The following is a 17,539-nucleotide window of genomic DNA, read 5'->3' on the forward strand; positions in this document are numbered from 1 at the left end:
ATAGTCAAATGGGTAGAAGAACCAGGAGAAAGTGGTATCCCAAAAACCTGAGGAGAAGAGGGTGATCAACAGTGTGAAAGGCTGCAGAGAAGACAAGGAAGATTAGGATTGAGATAAGGGATAAGTCATTTAATCACTGAAAAGAATTGGTACAGGTCAGTTTGACTTCTAAGTCACATGAGCAAGAAGATGGCAGTCTAGACATTTTTTCTGATCCCCACAACATTTCAAACCTCTTCAAAATAAAAATTATGCATTAGAGATAAAGTAACTTAAACAATGTCCATGGTCTAGGACACATAGAATCCAAAAAAAAAGGTTAAAAAACAAACCTTGAACCGAAGCTCTGAAGCTCACTGACCCTGAACTCACTCAGCATGTATCCATACCTCTCACACTACCAGGAGTGAAAGTACACTAGCAGACCCAAGGACATGACAAAGGCTTACAACAAAACCTGCCCCAACCTATGTGTAAACCTGGTCTTCCCTTCTTCTTCCCAGTACCTCCCCCCCTCCCCTTACCCCAGCTCCAGTATGTGGAAGTTTGACCATGACAGCCAGTCAGGATTGCTGCAACCTTTCAGTAGCAAAAGCCTTCTGCAGAGGCCACAAGTCACTAACAATTGCATTGTAAAACTCTGAACTGTAGTCAATCCTGTAGCACCAGCTGGTGTTGGGGTGAATGAGAACATAGCACCAGTGCTGCAAAGTTCCAAACTACCAGTGCTGAGCCAAAGAACTAAGGAACAGAGGGTGAAGGATAAGATGTGTATATGAGGTGCTGTGTACCACTTTACTATGATTGAGGGAAAGTGCACATTACCCAGCTGGAGCAAATTTTGACACCTTTATAAAAATAATTTGGGGCAGAGACCTAGGGCTGATGAATTGTGAATTGCCCAATGTGGAAGGAGGCTGAGAGATTTTGAGATACAGGCTCTGAGTGAGCTCTCAAACTCATGACACAACCACTCAAAAAAAACATCCAAATAATGCCACAGGACAATTCCTGAAGCAGCAAAATCCACAGAAAAATGTGCCGAAATCATCTTCCAACCAAGGACTGCTTGGAAGGTCAGAAGGCGGGAGCTGCTGTGCTGAGACAGGAGTGGAGCCCAACCCTACAGTTATCGTGACACATATCCAGTCCCAGAAGGCCTCTCCAGAGAAGGAGACCCCCCCAGAGCCTCTGAATCAGCTGCAGCACCAGTGTTGTCTGGAAATAAACTCAGAGTCTGGTAAGAGGGCTGAGCCCTGGGCAGGGGAGAGACTACAGGGGTCTATGCTGGTGCTAAGGCAGAACTTGGATTTTACACCCCTGCTGAGAACCAGGAGGTAGGCTCGAGTAGCAGTGGCCCAGGTGGGGCAGGGGCACAGGCTCGTCGGAGCTAACAACCACAACACACAATACTGATTGATTAGCAAGTTGGTCTGGGGTCATCTACAGACCAGGGAACAGGCCAGGCAAGTGAAGAACCTGATCCTCCTTAAATCATACCACCTGGGACTTCTTAAGCTTAGGATGGTGCAGCCTGGAAACAGTGCCCCCACTTTAAGAAGCTAAAAGTCAAGTAAAAGAAAGGCAAGATGAGCAGACAGAGAAAGGTGAGGACCATAGAAAGATTCTTCACTAACAAGGAAGACCAAGGTGCACCCTCAGAGGAAGATGTCAACATCAGGGCCCCTATATCTAAAGCTTCCAAGAAAAATATGAATTGGTCTCAGGCCATAGAGGTGCTCAAAAAGGACTTTGAAGATAAAGTTAAAAAGGTAGAGGAAAAAATGGAAAGAGAAATGAGGGTGATGCAGTAAAGACATGAGAAAAAAGTCAACAGCTTGAAAAGCCAAATGGAAAAGCTCTCTGATGAAAATAATTGCCTAAGAATGAGGATTGAACAAATGGAAGCCAGTGACTTTATGAGAAACCAAGACACAATAAAGCAAATCCAAATGAATAATAAAACAGAGGGCAATGTGAAATATCTTCTGGGAAAAACTGCTGACCTGGAAAATAGGTCCAGGAGAGATAATTTTTAAATTATTGGGCTACCTGAAAACCATGATGAAGGAAAGAGCTTAGATATCATCTTCCAAGATATTCTCAGGGAAAATTGCCCTGAAATTCTAGAAGAAGAAGCTAAAATAGAAATTGAAAGAATCCACTGATCACCTTCAGAAAGAGATTCCCAAAAGGAAAACTCCTAGGAATATTATAGCCAAATTCCAGAGCTCTCAGGTCAAGGAGAAAATATTGCAAGCTGCCAAAAAGAAAGAATTCAAGTACTGTGGAGCCCCAGTCAGGATAGCACAAGATCTAGCAGCTTCTACATTAAAGGACTGGAGGGCATGGAATATGGTATTCCAAAGGGCAAAAGAATTGGGATTATAACCAAGAATCACCTACCCAGCAAAACTCAGCGTAATCTTTCAGAGGAAAAAAATAGGGACTTTAATGAAAAAGAGGACTTTCAGGTATTTGTGATGAAAAGACCTGAATTGAATGGCAAATTTGACTTTCAAATACAAGACCCTAGAGAACTATAAAAAATTGGAGTTGGGAGACATACCTGGGGTCATACAGTGGGTGACTGTCTTGTGTCTGAGGCCGGGTTTTGGCTGGGATCCCCCTGGGTCCAGGGGTGATGCTTTGTCCACTGTGTCACCTAGCTGCCCCATGATGACATCCTTAGGGTTAAATTGAGGGGTGAGAGGAATGCACTGGGGGAGGGGGAAGGGCAGAGGTGAAATCCTACATGAAAGAAACAGGAAAAGGTTTATGGAGTGGGGGAAGAGATGAGAAAGGAGCAGGGCAGTAAATGAATTTTACACTCATCAGAAAAGGCTCAAAGACCTTAAACTCATCAGAGTTGGCTCAAGGAGGGAATAACACACACACCCAACTGGGTGGAGTAATCTATTTAATCTGGGCAGTAAATGAGCCTAACACTCATCAGAACTGGCTCAAAGACCTCAACTTCATTAGAATTGGCTCTAGGGGGGTGGCTAGGTGGCGCAGTGGATAAAGCACCAGCCCTGGATTCAGGAGTTCCTGAGTTCAAATCCGACCTCAGACACTTGACACTTACTAGCTGTGTGACCTTGGGCAAGTCACTTAACCCCCATTGCCCCACAAAAAAAAAAAAAAAAGAATTGGCTCTAGGAGGGAATAATGTACACACTTAATTGGGTGGAGTAATCTCTCTAACCCCGCAGGAAAATAGGAGGGGAAGGGGATAAAGAGAGAGGGGCAAAAGAAGGAAGGGCAGATTGGGAGAGGAGACAAATCCCTTTTGAAGAGTGATAGGATGAAAGAAGATGGATAATAGAATAAATATCATGGGGAAGGGAATAGGATGGAAGGGAAACAGTTAACAATAGTAATCCTAAAAAAGAGAAAAGGGGGAAAATTGTACAAAAAATATTTATAGCAACTCTTTGTGGAGGCTAAGAATTGGGAATCAAGGGAATGTCCATCAATTGAGGAAGGATGGAAGAAGCTGTGCTATATGATTGTGGTGGAATGGTCTTGTGCTATAGGAAATGACAAACAGGATGATCCTAGAAAAACCTGCAAAGACTAATGAACATCGATGCATAGTGAAATGTTTTTTTTGTTTTGTTTTTTGTTTTGTTTTAGTGAGGCAATGGGGGTTAAGTGACTTGCCCAGGGTCACACAGCTAGTAAGTGTTAAGTGTCTGAGGCCGGATTTGAACTCAGGTACTCCTGACTCCAGGGCCGGTGCTCTATCCACTGCGCCACCTAGGTGCTCCCTTGATGCATAGTGAAATGAGCAGAGCTGGGAGGACATTGTGCATTGTTCAATGAGCAATTGTGAATGACTTAACTACTCTCAGCAATGCAATGATCCAAGACAATCCCAAGGAACTAATGAGGAAACTTACTATCCATCCCCATAGAAAGAACTGATAAAAAGAACACTTGTGGATTGTACATATATAACCTGGTTGCGATCTTGTGGAGGGGAGAGGAAAGGGAGGGAGGGAGGGAGGGAGGGAGAAAAATTTGGAACTCTAAATCTTGTGAAAATGAATGTTGAAAACTACCCTTACATGTAACTGGAAAAAATAAAATAAATGTTTGTTGTTAAACTAGGGAAAGATAAAACACAGAAAGAAAACTATGGACCAATATCATTAATGAACATAGATGTTAAAATTTTAAATAAAATCCTATTACACAGGCGATAAGAGATTTATCCAATAAACCATTTATTATGACCAAGTGGGATTTATACCAAGGATGCAAGGATGGTTCAACATTAGTGAAAAAATCAATAGAATCAAGAGGGCAGCTAGGTGGTGCAGTGGATAAAGCACCGGCCCTGGATTCAGGAGTACCTGAGTTCAAATCCGGCCTCAGACACTTGACACTTACTAGCAAAAAATCAATAGAATCATATTAAAAGCCAAAACATTAAAAACCACATGATCTCAGTAGATGAAGAAAAAGCTTTTGAGTGTTGTATTCAACATTTGACTTTTATTAAGTCCAATGTTCTTTTGTGCTAAAAAACAAAACAAAACCCTAGGAGCAGCTAGGTGGCACAGTGGATAAAGCACTGGCCCAGGACCTGAGTTCAAATTCAGCCTCAGACACTTGACACTTATTAGCTGTGTGACCCTGGGCAAGTCACTTAACCTTCATTGTCCTGCAAAAAAAACAAAAAACAAAAATAAAACCTTTACAAAGTATAGGCATAGAAGGACCTTTTTTAGTATCATAAAAAGTATCTATCTAAAACCAAAAGTAAGAGCTTTTGGATGAGAATTGATTAGGTCTCATGTGGTAGATCCTTTCAGAAGGTTTGGTGGGAACAATATTCTAAAAATTCTGAATGTCCTTCCCATGTTATGATTAAGTTAACCTTCTTTTACCTTAGTCCCAGAAAAAAAATAAAAGCTCCTAGTTTTATTTCTCCATTAAGTTGGATTTCTTTCCAATTTTGTCAATCACTATTTTGATTTTCAGGATTTCTATTTGGTATTAAATTGTTTTCTGATTTTTTACCTTCTAATTCTAGGGGTAGCTAGGTGGCACAGTGGATAGAATGCCAGGCCTGGAGTCAGTAAGACTCATTCCCCAATTAGTCAAATCTGGCTTCAGACACTTAATGCTGTGACTTTGGGCAAGTCACTTAACCTTACTTGTCTCAGTTTCCTCATCTGTAAAATGAACTGGCGAAGGAAATGGCAAACCACTCCAGTATCTTTGCCAAGAAAATCCCTAAAGGGGTCACAAAGAGTCAGATACTACTGAAAAACAATTAAACAGGGGGAGAAGCTGGGTGGTACAGTGGATACAGCACCGGCCCTAGATTCAGGAGGACCTGAGTTCAAATCTGGCCTCAGACACTTGACACTTACTAGCTGTGTGACTCTGGACTAGTCACTTAACCCTCATTGCCCCACAAAAAAAGCAAAAACAAACAGGAAAAGAAAAAAATATTAAACAATTTTTTTTAGTTGCATGACATGATTTATTCTACAATGAACAAATTCAAAAATTTGAGTTTTCCCCTAAGGACTGATTTAGCTGTATCTCATCAATCTTGGTAATTATTATTTGTTACTGTTTTCTTTGATAAAATTTTATATTATTTCTATAATTTATTCTTTAATCCACTTTTTTTTTTTTGCTGGGGTATGAGGGTTAAGTGACTTGCCCAGGGTTACACAGCTAGTAAGTGTCAAGTGTCTGAGGCCGGATTTGAACTTAGGTACTCCTGAATCCAGGGCCAGTGCTTCATCCACTGCACCACCTAGTTGCCCCCTAATCCACTGGTTCTTTAAGGAGAAATAAACAAGAAGGGAATAAGTATTTATATACTGCCTACTACATGACAAGCAGTGTGCTATGTGCTTTACAAAATTGAATTATCATAAGGATGGAGGGGTAAAAGAAGGGAGGGTAGATTGGGGGGAGGGGCAGTCAGAAGCAAATCCCTTTTGAGGAGGGATGGGGTGAAAGAAGATAGATAATGGAGTAAATATCATGGGGAAGGGAATAGGATGGAGGGAAACAGTTAACAATAGTAACTGTGAAAAAGAGAAAAGGGGCAAAAATTGTAGCAAAAATATATTTATAGCAACTCTTTGTGGTGGCTAAGAATTGGAAATTGAAGGAATGTCCATCAATTGGGGAATGACTAAATAAGCTGTGGTATATGATTGTAATGGAATATTACTGTGTTATAAGAAATGACAAGCAGGATGATTTCAGAAAAACCTGGAAAGACTTATATGAACTGATGTATAGTGAAATGAGCAGCACCAAGAGAACATTGTGCACAGTGGCAGCATTATTGTTCTATAAGCAATTATGAATGACTTAACTACTCTCAGCAATACAATGATCCAAGACAATCCCAAGGGACTAATGATGAAGCATACTATCCACCTCCAGAGAAAGAACTGATATTGATTGAACACAAACTGAAGCCTGCTATTTTGTACTTTCTCTTTTTTTTACTTGAGTCTTTTTATGTAAAATGACTAAAATGGTAATGTTTTACATAGCTGCACATGTATAACCTATACTGATTGTTTGCAACCTTGGGGAGGATGGAGGGTACGGAGGGAGGGAATGAGAGAGGGATAGAATTTGGAACTCAAAACTTTATTGTTTTTGTTTGTTTTTTGCAGGGCAATTGGGTCACACAGCTAGTAAGTGTTAAGTGTCTGAGGCCAGATTTGAACTCAGGTACTCCTGACTCCAGGGCCGGTGCTCTATCCACTGTGCCACCTAGCTGCCCCTGGAACTCAAAACTTTAAATAAATAAATAAATGGGAAAAAATAAAGTGAATGCAACTATAAAAAATTTTTTAAATAAAAAAAACCTGAATTATCATTCAGTGAAACTTAAAAGGTATTTTTGTATGCTTCACAGTTCCTCTCTTTTGTGCCTCTTAGCCAACTACATGAAGTATCATCTATATTCATTAATTTTATAACTATTAATCAGTAGCAAGATACATTAGTTAGTCCAAAAGATAGAGTTCTCTATTATTTATGGTGAATACAGCAAAATAGTAAAGTAATAAGAACTATTCTCAATTCTATTACAGTATACCATAAAACATAATAAAGTTGGGGTTTGCCCAACTTGCCCTGAATTGAAGCACAGAAAACAATGCAGTGGGTGAAGATGAAGCTTGGTATTTAAGTATACTTGACTCTCTTGTCAATCCTTTACTATTCTAAAGGTTAGTTAGGAGGCTATTCAGATAAACAGAGCTGTCTGGGGTCTAGGTGGTCCAAATTAATGGTGCTTAGAACTTTTTTATGCTGGTCAACTGCCCATTATATAATCTGATCCCCCTAGAAATAGCCTTTACAGAATAGGCATCCTGAATTGATATAGTGATTCTTCTAATATAATTATCACTCTCATCTGGAGAGTATACTTGGTAATATTTATTTAATCCAACATGTTTTTATCAAGCACTACAAGTACGTCCTCATCTTACATGCTGTAATTGGATAGTTGGAAAGGTTAAAAAAAAAAGGCTACTAATTCCCTTTTCCATACCAAATATCTGGTGTTATTCCAGAAGCATTTGCTATGAATCAATTAGGCACACCTGTGAGCTCCCAGACATCACAACAAATTATGCAGTTCTAACATGCAAACATTCCCTGGATCTAGTATAGGGATCTTTCTTTGGGCCATAGGCATGGAAGATACATTGTGAGTGGCTGCATCCAAACTGAGAAGCCCCAGGCATAACAATAAGACTGTAGGTCAGAAGGGATTTCTGATTTTTTTAACTGTCTGGTCAATGATGATGACTGATGTATGGTCCATGGCTGGCCATTCAAGAAATTCTGGACTTCAGAGCATTGCTTTGTTCCATCTGAGTGCTTCAGCCTATTAAAAAAAAAATGCCCCTAATGGAAGTAGCTAGGTGGCACAGTGGACAAAGCACCGGCCCTTGATTCAGGAAGACTTGAGTTCAAATCTGGCCTCAAACACTTGACACACTAGCTGTGTGACCCTGGGCAAGTCACTTAATCCTCATTGCCTGGCCGGGGGGGTGGGGGGGGGAATATATATATATTTCTCTTGTAACTGCTTTGGAGTCTAGTTTACCAGTAGGGTAAACTTATATATATATATATATATGTGTGTGTGTGTGTGTGTATGTGTATATATATATATATATATGAGATCTCATTAGGTATATATATATATATAATATATGCTATATATACCTAATATATATACCATATATACGTGTATATACATATACACACACACACATCTAATAAGGAGAGGATTATTCTTGTGCAGCTACCTAGTTTGGAAATAATACAGAATTCTCACAAACCCACGTGGAAACAAGCCTGAAATATTTATTAAGTGAACTTAAGAATTGCCTACATCTTCAAGGAATTTACAATAACAAGGACTTTTCCAATTGTGCTAACTACTGGTCCCTTATTAGGCCTCTGTAAATTCAAGACTGAAATCACATTATCTGTTTTGTTACAAAAGTAGCCAGTTAAATCTAACTTGCCTTTCCCTATGCAGTAAGGACACTCTGTACTAGTTAGGTCTCTAAGTTGTGTCAGTCAGGTAGTTGAAATCTCAGAACAATGAGAATGTTGCAAAGCAAAGTTTGTTAGAGTTATTTTTTAAAAATCTATAGAATAATATCTACAAATATCTACCTTCTTTTTCAACTTTAGATTCTACAATAAGTTAGAAATATTTTCCAATTCTCAGAACACCGGTACCATAGTTATATGTATTAATTACCTTACAAAATATGGTGCCATCAAGATAAAGAATAGTATGGTCATTACTGGTAACAATTTGTACATTAAATGACATAAATATCGTGTATGCCAGTATGCACACTTAAATACTTTTTAAAAGTGATACTTTTGTGGCCACTGAGGTATTTCACACAATTTCACTGGTTATTTAACACGACATTTCACTCTATCAGGTAAACATTTCACAGTTTCTTTCAAAAAAGTTTTTTTTTTTAAACCAGGATTTAATGTACAATCTTTTGTCCCAGAAATAAATGACACAGAACCATAAGATAAAGTCTCTTTTCTATGGAATGACACATCCACTTTTTTTTGTACAGGGGACAAGTTACTAGCACAGTCATCCTTTCTATTTGTCTCTGACTCTCTGGGAGCAAAAATTCATTTACAGGGTAATAGGTGAAGTGAATATTGAAGTCCCTGGCTCTCAGCAGCCTTTTCATAGTTTACAGTAATCTGATTACAAAAGTCTTTCAGCAATTTCTCTTGTAACTGCTTTGGAGTCTAGTTTACCAGTAGGGTAAACTTAATTCATCCTAAAATCATGTATATTATATCAATAAATTAATTAGTATGGTATTTAATTATTTGGATAAAATCGGTTTGTACAATAACAAAGGAAAAAGATTCCTCCTTGAAGCTATAATTCTTTCAACTCTCTTTGTCTTAATAGTTAGTATTTATGTCTAACATTAAGGCTTGTAAAATACTTTACATATTTCTTGATCCTCACAAAATCCTGTGAAGTATTATTATCCAGTACTTCAACAACTGAAATATCTCACATCAATGAAAAAGGTTCTGTAAGCAATTGCCTACGGATATACCAGCCTTTAACAAACACCAATTGATACAAGTTTAGCAAGCCCAAAGATAAGGTGAAGGTCATTTGAATAGGTAACAGTAGTAGCATTTGGATTGCTACAAATCACCAAGTTTATCATTCATGACATAGACAGTCTATTTCTAGTTCTTAAGGAACATTACTATTTTAAAAATGTTTTCTGATAGCATTTCCCACTTCCTGTAGTCTGCTTCACTGTTTACCAAGTTCAAACAAACTCTTTAACAAATCAGACTTTCCACATTTGAAAACTTAATATATTCATTAACTAGAGGAAAATCACTTGTCTTCTTGACAAATCTACTATGAAATAGTTAAGATCCATAGATCAACCACTTCGTTCTGATTAAAGAAGATCTAGTGATCTAATTTTACAAACACATGTGTCAAAAATTGATGGGGGGGGGGCAGCTAGGTGGCACAGTGGATAAAGCACTGGCCCTGGATTCAGAAGGACCTGAGTTCAAATCCAACCTCAGACACTTGACACTTACTAGCTGTGTGACCCTGGGCAAGTCACTCATTGCCCCACCAAAAAAAGAAAAGAAAATTGTCTGATGATTCATTGATAGTTACTGCTGCCAATCATACAAACAATGCAGATTGTGAAAATCTGCAGTTTATTATGTTCAGAACATAGGCCTCACCAAATTAAAAATCAGTCAGCCCCAAACATTAGTTTTAGCAGCCTTATATGGGTTCTGGTTACATAAGAAATATAGGTACAAGGGAATTCTGCAAAGCAGAAGAGAAAGGTAATGATTTACACATCAAAGGAACAGATGGCAGAAGGAATTGATCCATATTGGGTAAAACAAGAAACTAACACTAGAGCTATGGTTGATATCTTAAGTTTGAATTTGCAGACAGGAAGAACTGAAACTATCCAGGCACTGGGGCTAGGGTTAATGTCTCAGATTGATTTTGCACTCTAGCTAGTTACATGACCTACAGATACATGAAAGACTTGGAAATTCTGATCAATACAATAACCAACCATGTTTCCAGGGGACTCATGATGAAACATGCTACCTACTTTTAGAGAGAAAAGTGATAGACTCTGAATAAAGACTGAGACATATTTTTTTGAACATGGCTAAGGTGGAATTTTTTTTTTTTTGCTTGACTATCCATGTTTGTAAAAGGTTTTGTTTTTCTTGCTTTCTCAATGATAAGGAGGAAGAGGTGAGAGGGAAAGAATTCAGAGATGAAAATAAGACAAAGTTGAATTTTTAAAAGATAATGCCAAAATATAGGCACAAATATCTTCTCAGAAAACATTATCCAGCATCGAACTGTGCGTACCCTTTGATCCAGCAATACCACTGCCAGGTTTATATCCCAAAGACATCCCCAAAAATAGAAAAAGACCTATTTATATAAAAATATTAGGGCAGCTAGGTAGCACAGTGAATAAAGCACCAACCCTGGATTCAGGAGTACCTGAGTTCAAATACAGCCTCAGACACTTGACACTTACCAGCTGTGTGACCCTGGGCAAGTCACTTAACCCTCATTGCCTCACCAAAAAAAAAAATTATAGCAGCTCTTTTTGTGGTGGCTAAGAATTGGAAATCAAAGGAATACCCATCAATTGGGTAATGATTTAAAAAGTTGTGGCATATGATGGTGATGGAATGTAATTGTACTATAAGAAATGACAAGCAGGATGATTTCAGAAAGGCCTGGAAAGATTTATATGAACTGATGTATAGTAAAGTGAGCAGAACCAGGAGAACATTGTGCACAGTGACAGCAATATTATTTGATGAAGAACTGTGACTGACTTAATTCTTCTCAGCAATACAATGATCCAAGACAACTCCAAAGGACTAATGATGAATTCCACTATTCACCTCCAAAGAAAGAATGGATATTGATTGAACATAAAGCATGCTATTTTTTACTTTCTTTCATTTTTTCTTTTATTCAAGTTTTCTTATGTAAAATGACTAACATGGTAATGTTTTACATTACTGCACATGTATAACCTATATCTGATTACTTACCACATCAGGGAGGGGGAAGGAGAGAAAAGGAAGGAGGGATGAAATTTGGAATTTAAAACTTTAAATAAAAGTGTTTATTATTGGGGGGAAAAAAACCATTAACCAAGATAACCTATGTGAATTTTCTCTTCTCCTATGTCTTGAATTTCTAACATCTATGCATCATTTAAAGGTATAGTTACTCTTGTAACTATTAGTTACTTATAACTTAGTTACATTTGTTTTCACCAAATGATTACTCTGTTTTTGTTTATATTTTGTTTATATCGGTTTTATTTTAAACTGGAAAAAACATTCCATATTTGATACATCACTTATTACGTTGTGGTGTGAGCAACCTTTTTTTGTTTTTTGGGGGTTTTTTTGGCGGGACAATGGGGGGGTTAAGTGACTTGCCTAGGGTCACACAGCTAGTAAGTATCAAGTGTCTGAGGCTGGATTTGAACTCAGGTACCCCTGAATCCAGGGCTGATGCTTTATCCACTGTGCCACCTAGCTGCCCCGTGAGCAACCTTTTAAACAAGGAAAGGAACCTAAGCTCTAGGGATGTCACTCAGATCCTGGAATAGTAGAGTGAAGTCAGGTCTATGGAAGCACCCCTGCCCTGATATAGGGGGTCAGTGATAATACAGTGACTCTACAGACTTTGGCAATGCAGGAGGAAAGGGGAAATACTTCTGACCTAGGAAGGGGTACGGTTGTAGTATAGCAGTGCTCATACCCATGGCAATGCCTGTTTGGGGCATATGGGAAGAGGGTCAGGGCCCAATAATGACATTGCTGAACACAAAAGAGGCAATGACAGTCTCAGAGTTGCATTTAGGCCCTGGTACAGAGGTGGCATTGGCAGCAGTCAGAATCCCAATGACAACAGCAGTGGGTGCTATAATGAGAAGAGACATAGGCCCCAGAAGATTGGGCCCTGGTGTGGAATGTGGTAAAGGCAGAGACAACATAGCCATTTGCTTACCATAGTAGGGAATTGATGATGATCCTCTATTGTGTTACTTTTAGAGAACCCAATAGTCTTTATACAACTCCTCCCAAGGGAAAGTTTGGAGGAACATGGGCTCACATTGTTGTGAGGTGGCTTGTTTCTGTCCACAAGGGGGAGGTTAAAAGGGGGAGTGAGGTAAAAGACATCACAGAAGAAGGGAAAGTCCCTCTGAGACCTCCAATAGTATGAAGACTTAGTATCTTTTCCCCTGTGAGGTTCTCAGGGAAGAATACTTCTTAGCTAGTGGGTCAGAGAATACTCAGTATGTGGTGGTACAAAGCAACTATCAATATGGATTCTGCCACTAAAATGGGCTGCATGCAAGATTGTGCTGATACATGGCGAGGGTCAGTGACTGTATAGGAAATTTCATCATCTTCACTGTAGCCTTGATTTTGCTGCTGTTGCTGCTGCTTCATGTAGTCACTTCTTTACATCAAAAAACTTATTATGAATTGAGAAGATTTGCTATCACCTACCACATGGGCTCATCATTAAGGTCTGGGACTAAAAGGGAAAAGATAAAGCCTGTGAATTCTGGTCTTTGTTCCCTCATATTTGCTCACTCCTTCTTGTAACAGTTACATTGTTTTGTTTCTGCTGTCTTTCTGCTTTAGTTTTTTGTTCTTCCTTCAGTGATGCCTGTGTTAAGTATCTTGTAATCCCTATGTTAAGGTTATGTAGTAACAGCTCTAAAGTCATTTAACTGGCAGAAGATTAGATGTTTAGGACCTGTTTACCAAAGCATAGAGTGTGATGGGAGCAATATCCTAAGTTTCTCTTCCCTCTTGGAAAACTATCTTAGAGATTTAACTGGTTCATCAGACTAAGACTCAGGCTGTTGACATCAACATCACTTCCTGTTCATCTGCAACAAAACTTTCAGGACATGAGAGGCCGGGGGTCCTCTCTCAGGCCTCTGACCTCAAATTAGAAGGATGACCAACACTGACACAGGAAAGCTGTATTCCGATTAATAAAGGTTATGTCCTAAATGAATGTTCCTTTCTTGCTCTGAATGCCCTTCCCCTACTATGTCAAAGTATACCTTCTTTAGTTAACTGTTAGACAGCCCATCAGTGTCTCATTTTCTTCTTCCAATTTTTAACCTAAATTATCTCAGTGTCAAGCTGAATTTGGTCTAGTTGACAACATATGTTTTGTGAAGGAGTGATCTAAATTTGAGTTTTAGGGTTGCAGAACAGGATCATAGATTTAGAGCTGAATAGAACCTTATAAATCATTTCATTTCTCATTTCTCAGAAGAGAAACCAAATACTAGATTGTGACTTTCCCAAAATCAGACAGCTAGTAAGTGTCAGAGATATAACACAGGTCCTCTGACTTCAAATCCAGTCCTGAGAATTTCAGACTTATAAAAGACGTCAGACACTATCTATATCAAACCATCCCTGAATGAAAAGACTCTGACATTTTCAAAGAGTGAACCTCTAGCCCATGCTTTAAGAAATGTAATAAGTTGGGCAGCTAGGTGGTGTAGTGGATAGAGCACTGGTCCTGGATTCAGGAGGACCTGAGTTCAAATCCGGCCTCAGACACTTACCACTTACTAGCTGTGTGACCCTGGGCAAGTCACTTAATCCCAACTGCCTCACCAAAAAAAAAGAAATGTAATAAGTTGGAACCACTTCCTCCTGAGGCAAACTATTCCATTTTGAATTAGTACTTTTGGGAAGTTTTTCTTAAGGGAATAGGTGAGTGGGAAATAATACTAAAGACTTCATGGACCAAATCTTGTAAATGATGGCAAAGCTTTGTGGAATGTAAGCCCAAGAGAAGATAGATGAAACATGTTAGAGATTAGGATGTGACACCTTGCAGCATATGAAGCTGGGAGTGTATACTCTTATCTCCTGGGAAAGGCATTTAAGCAGAGGAAAGGGCAGAGAAGCTTCTTGGAGAAGATTGTGACAGATGGGCAATGGTGACCAACAAGCTTCATGACCAGAAGTTTCGTCCCACCAGAAGTGAAGCAGCATTAATGATTAGACTGGTTAGCAAGTCCCAAGCTCAGTAAATGTTTGTTGGCTTAGGAATCAGTGTCTGGGGTAGAATGCTCTCTTACTCTGCTCCACTTCCTCCTACTTTCCCCCACTTCTATCTATTTAGTTGGAGCTAAACAAAAACCCCATTGTTTCCTATTTTTCTGACCTCCCCCATCCCCTCATTGCTGATGGTAGTTTATAAACCTGTTTCCCCTTTTACAGATTAGTGTGTTCTCATTGTCTATGAGTCTATTAGCCTTGCTTCCAGTCAGAGTGTGCTGGGTAGGATAGGGATGGGGAATGGGCCCTGAGGCTATTTTTTCTTAATATTTCACAATAATACATATTGTGAAATCCTATGAATGTTATTATCTTTCACTGTTGCTCACCTAAGGGTATTCATATTTTACAGTTCTGGCTTAGTGGTGTTAGGGATGAAAGAGTCCTCCCAGACTCCACTGAGCTACAGTGTAGTCTTATACAATATTCTATAATGTCGTGGAATGATTGGAATGATGCCACCTGCTGGAGAGCTACTGTAGGAAAGCTCCACTATGAGGAGAAGGCCTCTGAGGGAGTCTGCAATTCTGCCATTCTGAACTGCAAAGTTTTCCTCTGTGTGAGTGATAGTAGCTGAGTCCAGTAAAAGTTTACTGGATTGTAAAGCATGTATAAACAAAAGTTGAGAACTATCTTTACATGTAACGGAAAAAATAAAATATCTCAAAAAAAAAAAAAGTTTACTGGAACTTCCAACCTGTGGCAATCCCATAGGAGTGTTGCTCATACTCAAACCCAGGTCAAAAACTTTCTGAGCTCTGAACAGTAAATCAGACTTTGCCTCCGATCACATCCCTTTTGGGAACACTGAATGTTCCACTGATGAAAGAAAAATTAATTGGAAACAAAAAAAGTGTAATCCAAAAGTATAAGTGGGTCAAAGAACAAATCATGGAAACAATCAATAATTTCATTAAAGATGACAACAGTGAAAGTCTTCTGGGGCACACAAGCAATGGTGGAGTAGACATTTTCTCCAATCCCCATGGATCTAATCCCTCTCAAATCTCTCCAGAACAGAAATTAGATGCCAAAGATAAAATAACTTCCACTATTTTTATGGTCTAGGAAACTCAGAATCTAAAAGAAGGCAAAAAAAAAAAAGCCCAAACCTAGGAACTGATGTTCACTCAGTACCCCTCCCCAACCTCCCACACTAATTCAGCAAAGCTATACTAGCAAGACCCAAGAACAGAACATAGGCTTACATCTAAACCCACCCCAGCATGCTCTTCCCTCCTCCTTCTTTCCAGTGCTGTAGACACCCTGGCTCCAGGCTGCAGAAGCATGCTTGAGCTTCAAAGCCAGCTTGGTCACAGCCCTTCAGGAGCAAAAGTCTGCCAGTGGCTGTAACCTAGAAACACCAGTGGTAGCTACAAAGCTCTGAACTGCCAGTGCCAGGGAAAGCAGGCTCTTAACAGCCAGTGCCAGGCCAGAAAACAGAGGGAATGGAACAGGTCACCAGGACAGGATACCTTGCATGTGCAGAGCTGTGCAGCACTCTACCAAGCCTGAGGGAAACAGTATCCAGCTGGGGCTAGTTCTGACCATTCAAAAATCAGCTGGGACAGAAACCTGGTCAGGTGAACTGTGAATTATCCAGTATGGGAGGACACTGAGATGCTTTGAGATCCAGCCCCTAAAGAAACTGTGATCAGAGGGGAGGGAGTCAGGAATCAAGTGATAAGGAAAATAAGGGGGGACGGGAAGGGGAAGATTTAAGGTACCAAAGATTTCAAGAAGGAGAAATCTCAAAGGCCTCTGGCAGAAATAAACTAACAGGAAAAATAGTAACAGAAGGAAATATGACCTCAGATCTAGTCAATGAGTTCAACATCTATGAATTAATACTGCAAAATAAAGGAAAATGATACAATGATGAGAGGAAGGACCCTATGGAATCTGAGGAGGGAATGGAACTATAACATCCTGAGTGGTTTAAAAGAGAAATGAGAGGAGCAGTTGGGTGGTGCAGTGGATGGGACACCATCCCTGGGTTCAGGAGGACCTGGGTTCAGATCCGACCTCAGACACTTGAGACTTACTGGCTGTGTGGCCTTGGGCAAGTCACTTGACCCTCATTACCCCACAAGAAGAAAAAAAAAGAAAAAGGAAAAAAAGAGAGAGAGAAATGAGAATTAGGAGAGTAGAATTCATGGCCCGCATGGTCAAAATAATGAACAGAATAGAAAAATTTGAATATGGAATGGTACCCTAGAAGAGAAGAAAAAAACCCTAAAACCCAACCCAATAAAATTAAAAGAAAATATACTTACTATATGAGCAAAACATACGGAACTCAAAGGCAGGATATGCACTTACAACCTAAGGATCATAGGTACCCCAGAAGAACAAGATGTGACTAAAAGCCTTAATACCATAATGAAGAAAATAATAGAAGAAAAGTTCCAATTAAAAGAATTATCAGATTGCCTGCAGGGGAATAAAACACAACACAAAACAAACCCAATACTGCAAACCTCAAGGCACATAATGGTTAAATTTAACTACTCGATTCAGAAGAAACAAGTTCTGCAAGTCACCAGGAGAAAGACCTTCAAATACAAAGGAAAGGAGAATTGAAGAATACAAAATTATTCTGTGCCCTAATGTGTCCTGAAGAAGCAATGGAGCTCAGGATGCAAGCCTAACTTGCAAATCTAAGCTTAACAATACAGCATAGGGGCAGCTGGGTGGTGCAGTGGATAGAGCACTGGCCCTGGAGTCAGGAATACCTGAGTTCAAATCCGGCCTCAGACACTTAACACTTACTAGCTGTGTGACCCTCGGCAAGTCACTTAACCCCAATTGCCTCACTTAA

The sequence above is a fragment of the Dromiciops gliroides genome, chromosome 3 (assembly GCF_019393635.1).
Source record: "Dromiciops gliroides isolate mDroGli1 chromosome 3, mDroGli1.pri, whole genome shotgun sequence".
NCBI classification, from domain to species: domain Eukaryota; kingdom Metazoa; phylum Chordata; class Mammalia; order Microbiotheria; family Microbiotheriidae; genus Dromiciops; species Dromiciops gliroides.